Source organism: Falco rusticolus, chromosome 2 (assembly GCF_015220075.1).
Source record: "Falco rusticolus isolate bFalRus1 chromosome 2, bFalRus1.pri, whole genome shotgun sequence".
In the NCBI taxonomy this organism is placed as follows: Eukaryota; Metazoa; Chordata; class Aves; order Falconiformes; family Falconidae; genus Falco; species Falco rusticolus.
In genome coordinates, this window is record NC_051188.1 from 8,693,996 (window position 1) to 8,708,275 (window position 14,280).

Below are 14,280 nucleotides of genomic sequence, written 5' to 3' on the forward strand. Positions count from 1 at the left end.
CTGAAAAAAAAAAACCAATTAAAATTGCCCCCGATCGGCCATGCCTAGCTCTACTCATTTACAGGGCCTTGCATCTTTTCATTGTATTTTATCAGTTTACTTTTCATTCCTACTTTCCATACCTTTCCCCTTTCCTCTCTTTGCAAGGAGGGTTTGTTTTATGCTAGCTGCACCACTCTGGACACATGGCCCGATTTCACACCACCTGCTCTGGAAACCACCTTGGAGTCAGGAAACTTGTGCTTCATATCTCCTTCCACCTTTGGTGTTGTTCTGATCCTCTGGCCACATCAAAGGCAAGCAGAAACCACCACATGCACCCAAAGGCATACCTACTTCAACCACATCCCTTCTGTATTGCTTTGGGAACAGGAAAATTGCTTCCACCTTCAAAGAGGTTTTCCTGGTTTTGTGGTGCCATTTGTAGGTGCCCGCCTCTGTCTCAGATCCTCGGGACCTTCACAAAAAAGACATCCTTTCCTTCCTGTGGTTCCTCTGAGATGCTTTCTGAAGCATTTAGCTGCTAGCCATTTTCTCCCTTTATGTGTGACCTTTCCAAAGCTAGGCAAGATATAGCACAAACCCCAAAGCATGGTGTCTTCTGCTTTGGCTGGGCAGCTCACAGCCCTAACTTTTCCCTCTGTTGCTTCTCACCTTCTCCTTCACCTTGCAAAGATCATGTGCATGTTGTCACACAGGCTCCTCCAGAGCTGATGCTGTGTGCTGTTTTAATACGCTGTGAAGCCCCCACTTTAAAGACCTATTTCAGGATAGTGCTGTAGCACTGAGCAAGATGCTGTGCTTGTAGGTAGAGAAATTTCACCACCACCACCTTCAAAAAATGCAGATCACGTGAAAGGTTGTTCATGGTTGTTCTCCACAGCATTGCAAGACTTTCAGCATGCTTGAGGATTCTTATGTGCAGAAATCCTATGATATGCGGGTGAAATGTATTCGAGGAATTTGGGCAATAGGATCCTGTTCACTTCCACAGACACCACCTTCCCATCCAAGACCCTCAGAAGTCCTTTATCTGTTTTTCACTTCTTCCTGCGGGTTTGCACCTTTTGAGCTCTGAGCCCAGCTCCACTCCCTCTCCTCTGCTGCTTTCTCCAAATGCTTCCACACTTCCCTTTGCCATAACTTTCTTCCCTGAGAATTTCCTTCTCACTCATTGTACATCATTGCCTGTAATTCACCTCTTCTTACCTGTGCAAAACCGGGACTTATCCCTTCTTTTCAATTACATCACCTGCCGTAAAGAAGGATGATGACACCAAGATGCTCTGGTACATGCTGAGTGGGGATCTTAAAGGAGCCAGATAGAGTGCATAGGGCTTCAGAGCAGTCCCAAATGGTTTTCCTGTAATCAGCTCACCAAAATGGCCTGAAAGGTCTTTTGAATGCAAGTTTCATTACAGCGCAAACACCAGACAATGAACAAAGGCTCCTACGTGTCTGCTGGTCCTTGTGGCATGTTTGGAAGCAAGGTGTCAGTAACTTCTAGGCTGCAGCAAACTACACCGAGTCCTTGTTCATGCTTTCCTTTTCCTTCCTGCTCCTGCCCCTCTCACCTCCCTCCCCATTTCTCTGCAGAGCTGTCCTTGCCCTCTGTCTCTTCCCCTTGTCATCTGGAGACACTCGGTTGCCTCCAGGCAATGGATAACTTCCCAGCCCCCTGCTCTGGTCACTGAAAATATGACATGAACTGCAGCAAGCAGACTAGAGGTGTCCTGCCCTTCACGAGCACATTGGGTGAGTTTGTGCTCCAAGCAGATTTGTTTTCCACTGCCTCAGTTGCCTCTGGTTCCTACCCCGACGTGCACTCCGATGGCAGCTCCCGAGCCTTTTCCTTCTTCGCAGACTGTCACTTGGTTGTTCTGTCCATTTCGCAGTGGCGTTGGGGAATTCTAAAAATCCACAGAACTCCTGCATCGCCTGAACTGCACAGTGTGCCAGCACGCCTGGCAGTGTCTTTGGCTTTCACAGCTGCTGGGATTTTTTGGTGTTTTTTCTCACAAGCCTTACAAGAGTCTTAAGTCTTTCCTTCTATCCTGTCCTTAGCAGCACTCCAATAACTTTAGAATCAGACACAGTAATGGCAAAAAAAGATTTATTTCATCATCTAGTTCATCCCTTTGCTGTTGCACAATTATTCCCCAGGGAACACTTCAGGCTCCTGTCCAAGAAGTTTTTATGTTTAGCTTCAATCTCAAAAGCAGCTCTGCAAGCATGATGGTACAAGGCTCTTTGCCTTTCAGCCATTTCAAAAATTAATTTGCCCAAAGTACAAATAAAAGGTTATTTCCCGCGCCCCCCCCCCCCCCCATTCCAACAATCAGGCCTGTAAACTGTTTAAAACATCAAAGCCAAACTGCGTTTCTTCTGTATCTAACTTCATTAGCCAGAAAGCATCTGCAACTGGAAATGAATCTGCAGCTGTGTTGATGGTTTGCAATCCAGAGTCCCACAGCACTTCACTGTCTCATAGCTCTGTTAGCATTTTATAGCAAGCAGGAGGAGGGGAAGAGAAAGAAATCGTATTGTAATTAATAGGGGTAATAATTTTAGAAGAGTGATCTTTATTGAGTAACATTTGTATGTATCAGTATTTCAAGGAAATCCATTTTTAAAAGGCTGCTTAAACTCTGACAGTCACTGTAGGTAAGATATGAATCATAATTCACTCAGATCGCTGACTTCATTAGTGGTAAGAGGGAGCGGGGACAAGTGATACACATGGCTCTGTAAGGCAGGAGACAGGTTTCTTCTCTTGAGCTTCTCTTGAGACACTGCTTTTTCTTGTCCGTGCCTCTGTGACCCTTCTCTGGGGCAACACCGTGTACTGATTTATGTCTTTTGCCTTATAAATGGCCCAGGTGATATGAGGCAGCCACAGAGTGTAGGTAGCCCCCAAATCCTCATTTTGTTGAATATGCGGAGAATGCAAAGTACAGTCACCCACCCTGTCCTTGAGCCATTTTGTGGGATGTTCCCCCATGCTCACTCACTGGGCTGGTGCGAGGATTAGTTCATGCTTATTGAATGTATTTTCAAGAGCTCCAGACATGTGTAGTGACAAAACTCACATGGCCAGAAACAGTAAAAATTACTGCAGGTGCAATGTGTTTTTCAGACCCTTAAGACAGATTAACCTAGAGATACATAAATGCCATGCGGAGGCTTTTCTATTGCTTTGATCAAAGAACAGGGGTTTTCATTGCTTAATTAAAACCCACAGGTCTGTTATTCCCCTCATCCACCCATCATCACACACAGTTCAGCCAAAAAGGTGCTGAGCCTGGAACGTCACCAGATTTCCCACTTTCCCTCTTTCCATCACTTGCACCCAGAGCTTGTTGCTATGAGGTTAGCTTTGCTCAGAGGGTTTTGAGCCGGGAAAGTCCCTTGTTAAGGCTCAGCTTTTGGAGCATGGTTGGCATGATGAAGAATGGCAGGGCTGGGCATTTGCACCAAGGCTGAAAGCATTAGCTTGGTCACAGCCCCGTGGTGCGACTGCACAGGGACGGTCACAATCCCATGGTCCTTTTGCCATTAGAGGCATGATGTGGCCAGTTTGGGAGGCCTGTCTGCATCCTTGGGACACCTATGCTGGATTTGCTCGTGAAGGCTCAGGTTTTGCAGGGTGGCGGAGGGAGAAGAAGACTCAGATGGGGTCTGGGACTGCTCCATCAAGGGTGATGCTTGAGCTGTTGGCTGCAAGCAGCTCTCAGTGCTTCTCAGGTCCTAATGATGCAGAATATGGGAACCTGAGGCTTAGAAAACAGTTTTGTTTTAAAACAGTTTATGCCACTTGGAATGTACTCTCTTCTTCTGGGCTGAGCATTTGCAAAATGTTATTTAATAGACACATAATGTAAAATCCCAGATCCAGACACAATCAGCTCTTGGTCCAAAAATAATCAAAATCTGAGCTGGAACCACATGCCAGTTTTGCAACTGGCTCCGTGACAGCAGTTGAACTATAACCACAGAGTCAATCAGCCTAGCTCTTTGGGAGGTTGAAATTCAGGCCAGATTTTGAAATCTGGGACCTCTCTTTAGTAATTTACAGCATACAAAAAGAAATTCAATAATAAGCCTGGTTTAGCTTCCCTAAAACCTTTGGGTCCACAAAGAAGCACTTGCACATGTTCAGATCTATGGAGTCCCTCTGCTTTCCTTCCAGTGAAATCCTTGCACAGCATGAAGTGAGACAAGTTAGTATTTTCCAATTTTTTTGCATGGATTTTTAGCTAATTCCCCTTCTTCTCTCTGAGGAGGGGTGGTTCCAAAAGGAGGGTGTTTTGATGAGCAAGGAGGCAGCTCTAAGCATGCACTGCATTGGACACAGTGGAGTAAATGACATTTCTTTGCTGATCTCATCAATGAGCTGGTTGGTTCTGGGTTTGTTTTTACAGCGGTGGATCTCTTCCCTTGCCTGGGACTTCCAGGACCTTTGTCCTGCAAATATTTCAGAACCATAAAAAGCCTGAAAAACAAGAGTGACTACAGGATATTAAACACTTGCTGCTTTTAAATGAGCAGATGGTACTTCTACCAAATAATATTATTTTGACCATATTTTTCTTGTGTTTTCGTTTTTTGATAGCTTATTTTTCCTGTAGAAAAGGTCTGTGAAGCAGCTGCCAGCAAAGTGATGGCAACTGGACAGCATCTGTACATTTGAAAATCTTGTTAGATGTTATGCAAGGGAAGTCTATTGAAACACGTTTTTCTGGAGTTCAGAAGGTATTTCATGCAGGGAATTGTTCCGCTGTAGCCTAGGTCTGCCTTTTTTATTAAAACACGAAATGAAGATATTGTTAAAAAGAGTGCTTTAAATGTTATTGGAACAAATTACCCCTAGGTATCCTGAGTGATGTGGTAGGTTGTGTGGTAAGGCACAGACCTGCCTGGGCTGCACATCTCAGCTTGTAAAGAATGAGTTGTTTTGAAGGTGCATCTCGGTGTATACACCAATGACACGAAGTAGCAACAAATGTTTATATCTGCATGGGATGGAAGTGATGAGACGGACTGGCTTTTCGAGGTCAAAGAGGCTCCATGTGGAGACACAAAGGAAGCTATGTGGAATATTTCCTTTCAGATATTCTTAGCTACCACCACTTTTCAGTGGAATGTGTTTCATTTTCTGGAGGTAAGAGCTAGGAAGTCCCTCTGCAGCTCCTGCGAGAGATCGTAAATCTTCCTGTGAGAAAAAACAGCTACTAAGAGTTTCCCATCCATCTTTTCATCGCCCCTAGCCCTTTCTCAAATTTTGTCAGCCTTATCAAAATACAAGTTATCATTAATAATGCTTTGCTACTCAGATATGCTTTTCAGGTGATGATCTACCTGCATGTTATACCAAGCGAATATCAATCTGTGTTGCACACGTATTTTGTAAACAGTAATGTGCTAAGGCTGAGAGCAGTCCTGAGAAATGGGCCATTGCAACCTTACCTTATTGCTGGATAAATTAGGTTATAAATGGCATATCAAAGCTCCCAAATCTGAATTTGAGACTGAATGGTAAGAATATCCAGGTCCTGTTGGCTGAGATGAGCTAGAAGAAACCACAAAAATGTATGGATGTGTGTATATTAAGCTGGGTTTTGGATATTTTATTTTTTTTAGTTTATACACAACATACAACTCACCATGATGTAACACTCGGTTTTTAACCTCATTATATCTATATGTAAACCCAGGTTTTCACTTAACCCCTTTCTTCAGAACTTGAAATTGGCTGGAGTATTGCATGGCCTGGCCTGGAAACTGCATCCCTTTTCCTTTGGAGAACATTGATACGTCTTCAAGGTGCTCTTGAAGGTCAGCTGTCTTGATTTGACTTGCAGTGAAGCAACCTATGCCCAGCTGCCTTGCTCGTAGGAAAGTTACACGCCTGCCAAAGCCAGGAAGGCTGGTGAAGCTGAGTACGGAAAACACTTTGGGATGCCTGCAAGAGCTGTCATCAGCTGCTCATGGGATCCTCATGTGTGGGCTAGGTATAGGATATTTAAGTGCCTGCTTGGGAGCAGTCAGAGTGAAGCTGCTCCACGAGGGAGGACGAGCTGGAAGCTGAGGGGGCTCCCAACACAGACAGTGCCATCCCTGACAGGGTGCTTTTCCAGGTGGGCCACCAGCAGTGACCAGCTCTGTTCAGTGGCCACCAGACAAGGCAAGGTCCGGGGTCCATCTGGGCAGCCTGCTCAGGAGCAGGTGGAGATGGAGCCCGAGGCGGGGTTGGAGACAAGGCTACTTACAGCGTGGGTGCAGGGGGTCAGGTTAATTAATTAAAGCCTGTGTTTGGTCCCAGGGTCCTGACACTGTTCAGCGAAAGCTCACTCGTTAGCAAGCTAGCGTGGCGGCAGGCAGAGCCTGCTCTGCGGGGCGACTGTGCAGGCTGGGCGGTGGGTGCTACCCTATAAATCTCTTCCTGACCTTCACACCTGCTCTGCTTCTATGACTTCTAGCACTGTCATCTTGGCCCGAAATCTCAAAAGCCCTGAGCCAGCGTCCTCGAAAGTGATTTGGATTCTTTCCACTGGCTTTAGTTTTGTTCGAGCCAGCCAGTTACTGGGATGGGCTCTTCCTGGTCTCCCAGCACTGCTGCTGAGCCTGCTGCATTTTCCATCCACTAGAAAGGGAGTCATCCATGGAGAGGTTCAGGTCATCTGACAAGCAGGGAAATTTGCTTGCAAATGGCTGTAGGGAGCTGTTATTAGAAATTAAAACCACACCACGGAGAGATGAAAACAATTCTTGCTGTAGGTGCAATAGGGTGTGTTAGCCGGGAGGTACTGCTCTGCTTTTGGTTGATTCCTGCTCTTTAATTAATCAATTCACTTCATTATTCTTTTTGGAACTTTTCTGGAACAACAAAATGAGAAATCTATTCAATCAACTGTTTTTGCAGGGCTTGACCTGCTTGTGGCTGGCTTTCCCGGGCTTCGGGGAGGGCAGTAGCAGCCGTGCCCCTGCCTGTGTGCCCGGACTGCCCGGGGCTGCCTGTGCCCAGAGAGGCTGTGCCCCATGGGAACAATCCAGTTATCCCCAAGGGGAGCAGGATGACCTATGGCTGGACTGGGGCTTCACCCCGTGTTGGTAAGGGCGAGGGTTTGGGTTTCAGCGGCACCAGTTCCCTTTTGCTGCTGGGGCTCGCTTTGTGCAGCTCCTTGGCGGAGGAAAGTCCCCTCTCCGTCCTTGAGCTCGTAAGTGGAAGGGACAAATTTTTATTTTTTATTTTTTTAAACAGGAAAAAGCCACTTGGCTCTATTTGTCATTCTTCATTAACCTTATCTCAGTCCCTCTTTATCCTCCTTTCTCCCGTGTTGCCTGGTCACTGTAGCTCTTAATACTTCCTCTCCTGATAAAGACGTCTTGTTCAAAGTGTATTTATATCATTAGTTTCAACTGCCTTACTTGGCAACGCCACCCTTTGTGACCGGCTTGGTTGTTGTTTTCTCAGTCCCAGTCCAAGGGGCAGGGTTATAAAAATGTCCCGTACAAGTGGTGAGGCCCACCCCTCCCCAGGAACCATTTCCAGGCTTTACGCCGTGCCTTCGCAGATCAGCCCCGCGGGATCACACGAGGTCGGTGCAGCACGTATCGCTTAGTGCTCAGCTCTTCAGCCCTGGCTCCCAAGGAAGCTGGACCCCAGGAAAGGCAGAGCAAAACGCAGAGCCGAGGAGCCCTGACTGTCATTTGTCATCCCCCATCCCCCCACCCCCCTTCATTTTCTTTCATTTTCCAACACATTACCTTGTGTATGCTCTGTGGAACACATTCATCATTTTACATATTTGTTGATGTCCTTTGCAGCAAACGTGATGCTGAGTCCTCTGGATGTTTCTGGTTATCAGGGCAGCCTTGCTTCAGTGCAGTTGCAGCATCACTGCAATCTCTCCCTGGGCTGCAGGCACACGCCTCCCCCTCTGTCAGCATTCCTCACCCGTTCAGACATTTAGCCATGAGGAATTTGGGGTTGATTTTCCCTCTCTTCCTGTCCTTTGTTACATAGATTAGATATAAATATGTATATGTACACACGCATATTAGATATTGCAGGGAGCTTAATGAACGTAAGAAACCCTTGATTTCCAGTGTCACCCTGCAGAGATTTAAAGGTCCATGTAACGAGAGTCAGTGATCAGACTTCTGTTGCGATTTCCTATGGAAAAAAGTTTGTGAAAGTGGATAAATGGAGAAAAAAAAAAGGAGAAAAAAAAAGGAAAAAGAAACAAAACTTGAGTTCTTAAAAATATTTGGAAGCTCAGGCCAGTTCTAAGATGTGCCAGGGGAGGCTCCAAAGACTGGTGGGACAGTGTTTGTGTATGTTTGGTTTCCAAGACTGTCTTTCACGGAAACAGCATGATTGAAAATGGTTTTGGTCAGGAATCTCAATACCTTTGAGGCCAGCACAGTGCCAAGGAGATAGCCCAGGCTGTCAGGGTTGGTGCTGACTCCATTTTCCTGTGGTTGGAACTCAAACTTCAACCTCGGGTTTCAAGCCTGTGACCTGTAGGCATAAGGCATGGTCAGGTAGTTCTTGCAGCTTGAGAGCGGGTCGTGTCGTCCATGTGGGCAGAGCTAGAAGGTCTTCTGGCATTTTGCTTTGAGTGAGGGTGTTCACCTCTGAGGTTTGGTTGAGGGGGACTTGGAGAACCTCTGTTTCCTTGCTGTGAAGGAACAGATGTGCAAGGAGAAGAATGTGTGCACAGAGGAGTAACCTCTGTGTGGAGTGGGTGTCCCTGAGACACAACTGGTTTAGTCGTAGTTTGAGACAGCTTGGCTACAGTTACACGGATGGTCTGTATTGAAACATCTGCTGTGGGATTCAGTTACACACTAAAACACGTAAGTGCCAGTATGTACGTAAAGTTTAAGTGTCTATGCTTCCTTTATACTCAGCGGAGATTGAGCTAATACAGACCGTGGAGCCTTCAGCATAATTTGGTGTACGCTGCAGGAGTTACCTCCTCGTTAGTCAACTGAGTCACTTCCAGACTCCGCTGACTGTAACTTTATTGTAGGCACCATCCATATTTGCCATGACGAGAGCATAGTCCCTAGTTCACATGCAGCCACCTACAAGCGGGTACTTGAATCCCACCCCAGTTGCCTTTGCAGTGCACACCTCTGGTGCCCGTTAAGCTTTTGGAAAATTTACAGGAGTCAAATTTTCAAGCAATGACATTATCTTTTATCAAAGTCCCCTGGAATGGAACTATCTCTTAGGCACCTGAATTTGAAAATCTTGACCACTGTTGTTATTCTCGAATTTCGCCCTCCAGACACTTTGGTTTGTCTGGTTCTGGATATGGAACAGAAACCTAACACCAAAATATTTCTCCAAGCTTTGCTGGCTTCTCCATGAATACCATCATGTGTGACTCATGCTTTTTGGCATGAATAAGTAGCTCGATTTAAAATATGGTTTTGTACTTCTTTTGAATGCCAAATAAAGCCTAATGGAAAAATATTATTTATCCCCCCACTTTATGCATTAAACAATACACTGGCTTGGTTGCAATAAAAAAACCACTTCATTCCCTATATTAAAAAAAAAAAAAAAAAAAGTGGAATGTTTTTACCAAGCATTTTAAGTCTGAAAAATCTGAGTAAGTTTCTCATTAGTGCAATCTTTTCTGATTAGCCCTGGCAGGGGAATACTTCTCTGCTGCCCCAGTGTTCTAAAGCTAGGCTTGTGCTGCCTGAGAGGGCGTTTGGGATGCATCTCGGTGGAGATTAGCAGGAGCTGTAAAGCTTCTGACCTTTTAAACACTAAAGCAAAATCTGCAATCTCCGCTAGTAAGTATTCACAACTTTAAATCTCAGGCTGTGTTTTTAACCTTGTCTTTAATTAGACACCCGGGTAATAGCACAGCAGAAATAACCCCGTGTGTCAGCACCAACACAGCCTTCAGCAGTAGACGCAGATGCTGTTTGGCAGCCCGGCTTCCTCCAACACTTGCATTCCTTCTGTGTGCCCTCATCTTCCTCACTGGTATCTAACACTTCACCCTGGGCTCTGGTGGAGGAATAGGGAAAATCACAAAGAAATTTGAGAAGAAAAATACAAATTTGGCCACGTCGCAGCCAGCACAGCCCGAAGAAAGAGGAGGTGAATGCTTTGTCCGTACAACACGTTTTCCAAGCCCAGGTCAGACAAAGTTGGGTTGCTCGCCCTCCAGAAAAGGAGATTTGTCTTGTTGCTCTTCACTACTGTGCCCTGTTGTCACCCCAGCCAGTGCCTCCGCGTGACCTTAGGGAAGTCACTGGAACGCTCTCTCTTTCAGTTCTTTTTATCTACAGGATTATCCTTCCCCCCCGCTCTCTGCTCGCTCCCCTCGGTCCCAGCAGCCAGGCAGAGGAACGGAACCGCGGCACCGTGCCAACGTGGCCGCGCAGCCTTTGGCTCGGAGCTGGCTTACATCCCACCTGCCCTCCACCCTGGCAAGGCAGGTCACCTCTGCCCGCGGTCTCCCCGGCAGATGGATTCAAAGTGACCTAGTCCGAATGCTGGAAGTCATTAGTGTGGCACGCCGTGCTGGTTAATTTGTCCTCCTTCACTGAAGGTGAACGGAGTGTGAAAGGAAGGTTTGTTATCCAGCTTTACTGACAGGACATTCAGCTATAAGATCCTTCAATTTCTTCAACATCAACCTCCTTGCTGTTATGGGGATTGCCTCTCGCGGTAAGGACTTTTCACAATGCCTGTCCCAGGGGGATTCTTATCTCAATTGCTTTATATAGGTGCTATTGTAAAAGTGGCAATTATAATACAAGATCTGGAAAGAATAATAACTTAAATGCCCTTCTTTTACTTGTTTAATGGCATTTCCCTCATTTCCGAGTGTTTCGGGAAATTCAAGTTTTTTCCCTAGTAGCTGGTTTTAGCTTTATTTAGGAAGTTCATCTTTATGTAAGTGACGTTGTCCCAGAGGAAGGACTAGCTGGATCTGCGTAAGCTATGAGTGTTTTGAAGGAAAATGAAGTGTCTTCCTCATTTGCCTTCAGACAGCGAATATTCATCAGAAGTAAGCTGCAAATATTTTAATCCCGAGATGACCTTGCAGCTGAGACAGGAACAATTGCTTTTGCAGTAATGAAGACTGAGTCACATTTTGACAGAGCTCATCTGGGCAGGAAGGGTTTACCTAATTTCCTAAAGGTGCTCAGGGACTGAATTTGTCTGATCTCTTCTAACAGCCAGGCTCCAGGGAGGAGAAAAAAAAAAACCCACACTTGTTTTGTCTTCAGCTTAATCTTAGCTTTCTGTTATTCCTGAGATAGCATCACAACCTCAGGAAACCGAAATGGGCTAGATGACTGGCACCAGAAGCTGCCTGGGAGCCAGTGGAGTCATCTACATCCATGGAAGCCTGAAGCACGGAGGAGGCAAGCTGAGCTGGCCTTGTCCTCATATCCAGATTCAAATAGGGAATCACAGCGAGTCAAATGGGAGGTCAGGAAGGCATGGGTCACTGAGGCCTCATCCAGAAGGAAATAAGGGAATTTCTTAGCTTGCCAGAGATGAAATAAGGTGCTTTTAGAGAGTGCTGTCCTGCGAGTTCTGAAAAGGACTCATGTTTCTTCAGCATGGGGACAGCAAGGAGACATCTGCTATAGAGTGATGTGAGGTCAATGTCAAAGTGAGCTCTTTAAAGCATCCCACCTTTTTAATCAGCATCCCTTTAGTCTTGCTTGGGTTCATCTGAGCCATTGCTGTCCACAATGTGATTTGCACTGATGCTGAGAGGTGCACAGCTGAGTTATCGCTTGTTGGCTAAGGCTCTGTCCTTAACCATCTTGGACACCAGTGACACACCACTATGAAGCAGGGGTACAACCAGTGTAAATGTTCTCCTGAGACCCTCCAGGCAGAAGCCATGGTTTCAGCTGTCACCTCACTGCCAGAGAAAAATGGTTGGACCACTGCAGTGCTGAGGCACCCCAGATGGACAGAGGAAGCCCCTCAGAAAGGGTATGCAAGTCTTAGAAGAGACCACAGCCATAAAAAAAAAAAATAAAAAATTAACCCACTAGAGCAGCCCCTGTGCTCCTGATGAAGCATTACACGTTTTCAGTTAGTTTTGCTACTCTCATCTCTGAGAATTCAACAACCTCTGCCCACAGCAAAAGAATTAATAAAACTAAAAACCGTAACCTGCACAGTTTCTGAAGATGTTTGAGCAGGTTTTTTGCGGGTCCTGGAAGAGACATCACAGTCCCAACTGTGGAAATAAAAGAAGCATCAGAAAAAATCCACATGGCAGCTCATAAACAGGCATTTGTCACACACAGACCAAGGCAAGGCAAAGAAGAACCCACCACTTTAGAAATGTGAATGGACTACCTTACAATGTTCATGAGAATTAAAGGTACAGATAGAAACTGAACCAGCCAAACAAACAGCGGAAACTGAGCAAAAATGTAATACTGAGTGTCTGAGCAAATGACGTGTAGCTACTTTTCTGGTGAACCCAAGACATCAGCTACAGCTAACAGTCTTAATGGGAGCAAAATGAAGGCTAGCATCCAGGTGGAATTCTGCTCACCTGAAAGCATGCGAAACTTGGAGATTTTGTATGTGGCGGCTGTTAAGTGACTATGGAAACATGTAAACATGTCTGGCCCTTGCTTATGCAGCAGAGTGAACTCCTGCCTATATACAGGACTTTACCAACCGACTTGATTAACTAAAATGAACTTGCAGTGCTTCTTCTTCTTGTGAGCTCTGCAGGGACAACTTCAGTGTCAGAGTGGGTTTCTGGTTTATGAGTTGTAAACACAATTGCCTATGAAAGTCCAAACACAGATTATTGGTGATGGAAAAGTGAAAGACAAACACCTGACTTTCAGGTTCAGTTTGTAGACTGCAGGAGGAATGGTTGGGGTGAAATCTTGAATCCACTAAGTCATGCTACTGGGTTCAGTGAAGCCACCCTTGATTTTCTCATAAAATTGGCTCTCTTGCTTCAACATTAATCAAGGCATAGATAGCCCCAGCTTCTATTCCTGCTAGTAGCCATGCACAGTACAACTGACTTTTCAGATGGAAATTTGTGACTTTTGCAGGTTTGAAACAAGCAAAATTCATCAGGCAAAAAAAAAAAAAAAGGTTCCCATGGCCTCACCTGGTAAAACGTATAGAGACCAGACTATAACAGAAATGTGGAGAAGGTAGGCAGAAAGCCCCTTTTCTTGGGTTTGGGGTTGTTTTTTCCTGATTTTGTAAGGAGCATGTATGTGAAAAACCATCTCCATATCCAGAGGGGCTGTCTGATGCCAATACCTCATTCTGTAAGATGGGCCAAAAGGGGTGGTTATTTTCTTCAACACGTTGGCTTTGATTTCTTCTGAAACTTAGTGTTATGATGCCATCTGAAACTAATAATATTTCCTTTTATTTACAGCAATCTCATCTTGGACTGTATTTTGATTTTGATTATATGAGAGATGACTCTTTGCAAGGACTCATCTCCATGTGACTCCTGGCCCTGCTTCCATCGCAGACTTCAGCAACGGCACGGCTGTCCTGGGATGCTTCTGCACAAACTGTTTGATTGATCCCCAGTTTGTATGGCTTTAATTCAGCCCAGTGCTGTTTCACACTGGTTTCACTGCAAAAATTAAATTTGCCTTCTGTCATTTGTGGCTTTATCAGGATTTTTATTTTTTTTTACCCTGTGCCAGTAAAAAAAGGAGCAAGGGAGCGGTAGCGGCTAAAGAAAAGGGAGTGTTTACTGACATCTGAGTGCGTTCCTGCCTTCGTCTTGGCTTTGCCTCACACGCACTTCAATTTTGTTAATATTGTCCTTCCAGAAACATGTGGCTTTTTGGAAGCTGATTTGCCTGTATAGAGCAAAACAGACCTCTGTCAAATGACCGTGAAGCTGGAAGATATTTACTTTTGGGGATGACTGTTTCACACTCCTGTACCATATGAAATTTACTGAATGATAGTCGGGGTATGTAGAGTAGAAGGAATACAAATATTTATTGTCAGGCTCTCACAGAATTAAATGAAAAATGCTCTAGACTGAGTTTAATGGCATTTTCCCCAAGTTCTGTTAATACTGACGCTGGCCTGATCTTGATATTTCACTTTGTGCTTTTCCACGGTTGCAGAAGGGATGAGGACTTGCCCTAAGGGCGAGTGCATGGGAAGGGCTGCATCACTGCAAGGCATTACAGTCCTACCATAACCACCACGACTTGAGCACCCATTTAACTGCAACACTTTATGCAAAGGGGCAGGAAAGTAGAGGT

General features: G+C 45.4%; 1 long non-coding RNA gene across 2 annotated transcripts; it reads left to right on the top strand.

Moving 5' to 3' along the window:
- The first annotated feature begins 4,055 nt into the window (after positions 1-4,055).
- On the top strand, positions 4,056-13,659 carry LOC119143434. Of its 2 annotated transcripts, none has more exons than XR_005102710.1 (2): positions 4,056-4,220; positions 13,425-13,659. It is a non-coding gene; the product is annotated as an uncharacterized LOC119143434 (long non-coding RNA). The 2 variants fall into 2 exon arrangements; XR_005102709.1 differs by lacking the exon at positions 4,056-4,220 and adding an exon at positions 10,490-10,702.
- Positions 13,660-14,280: the final 621 nt, after the last annotated feature.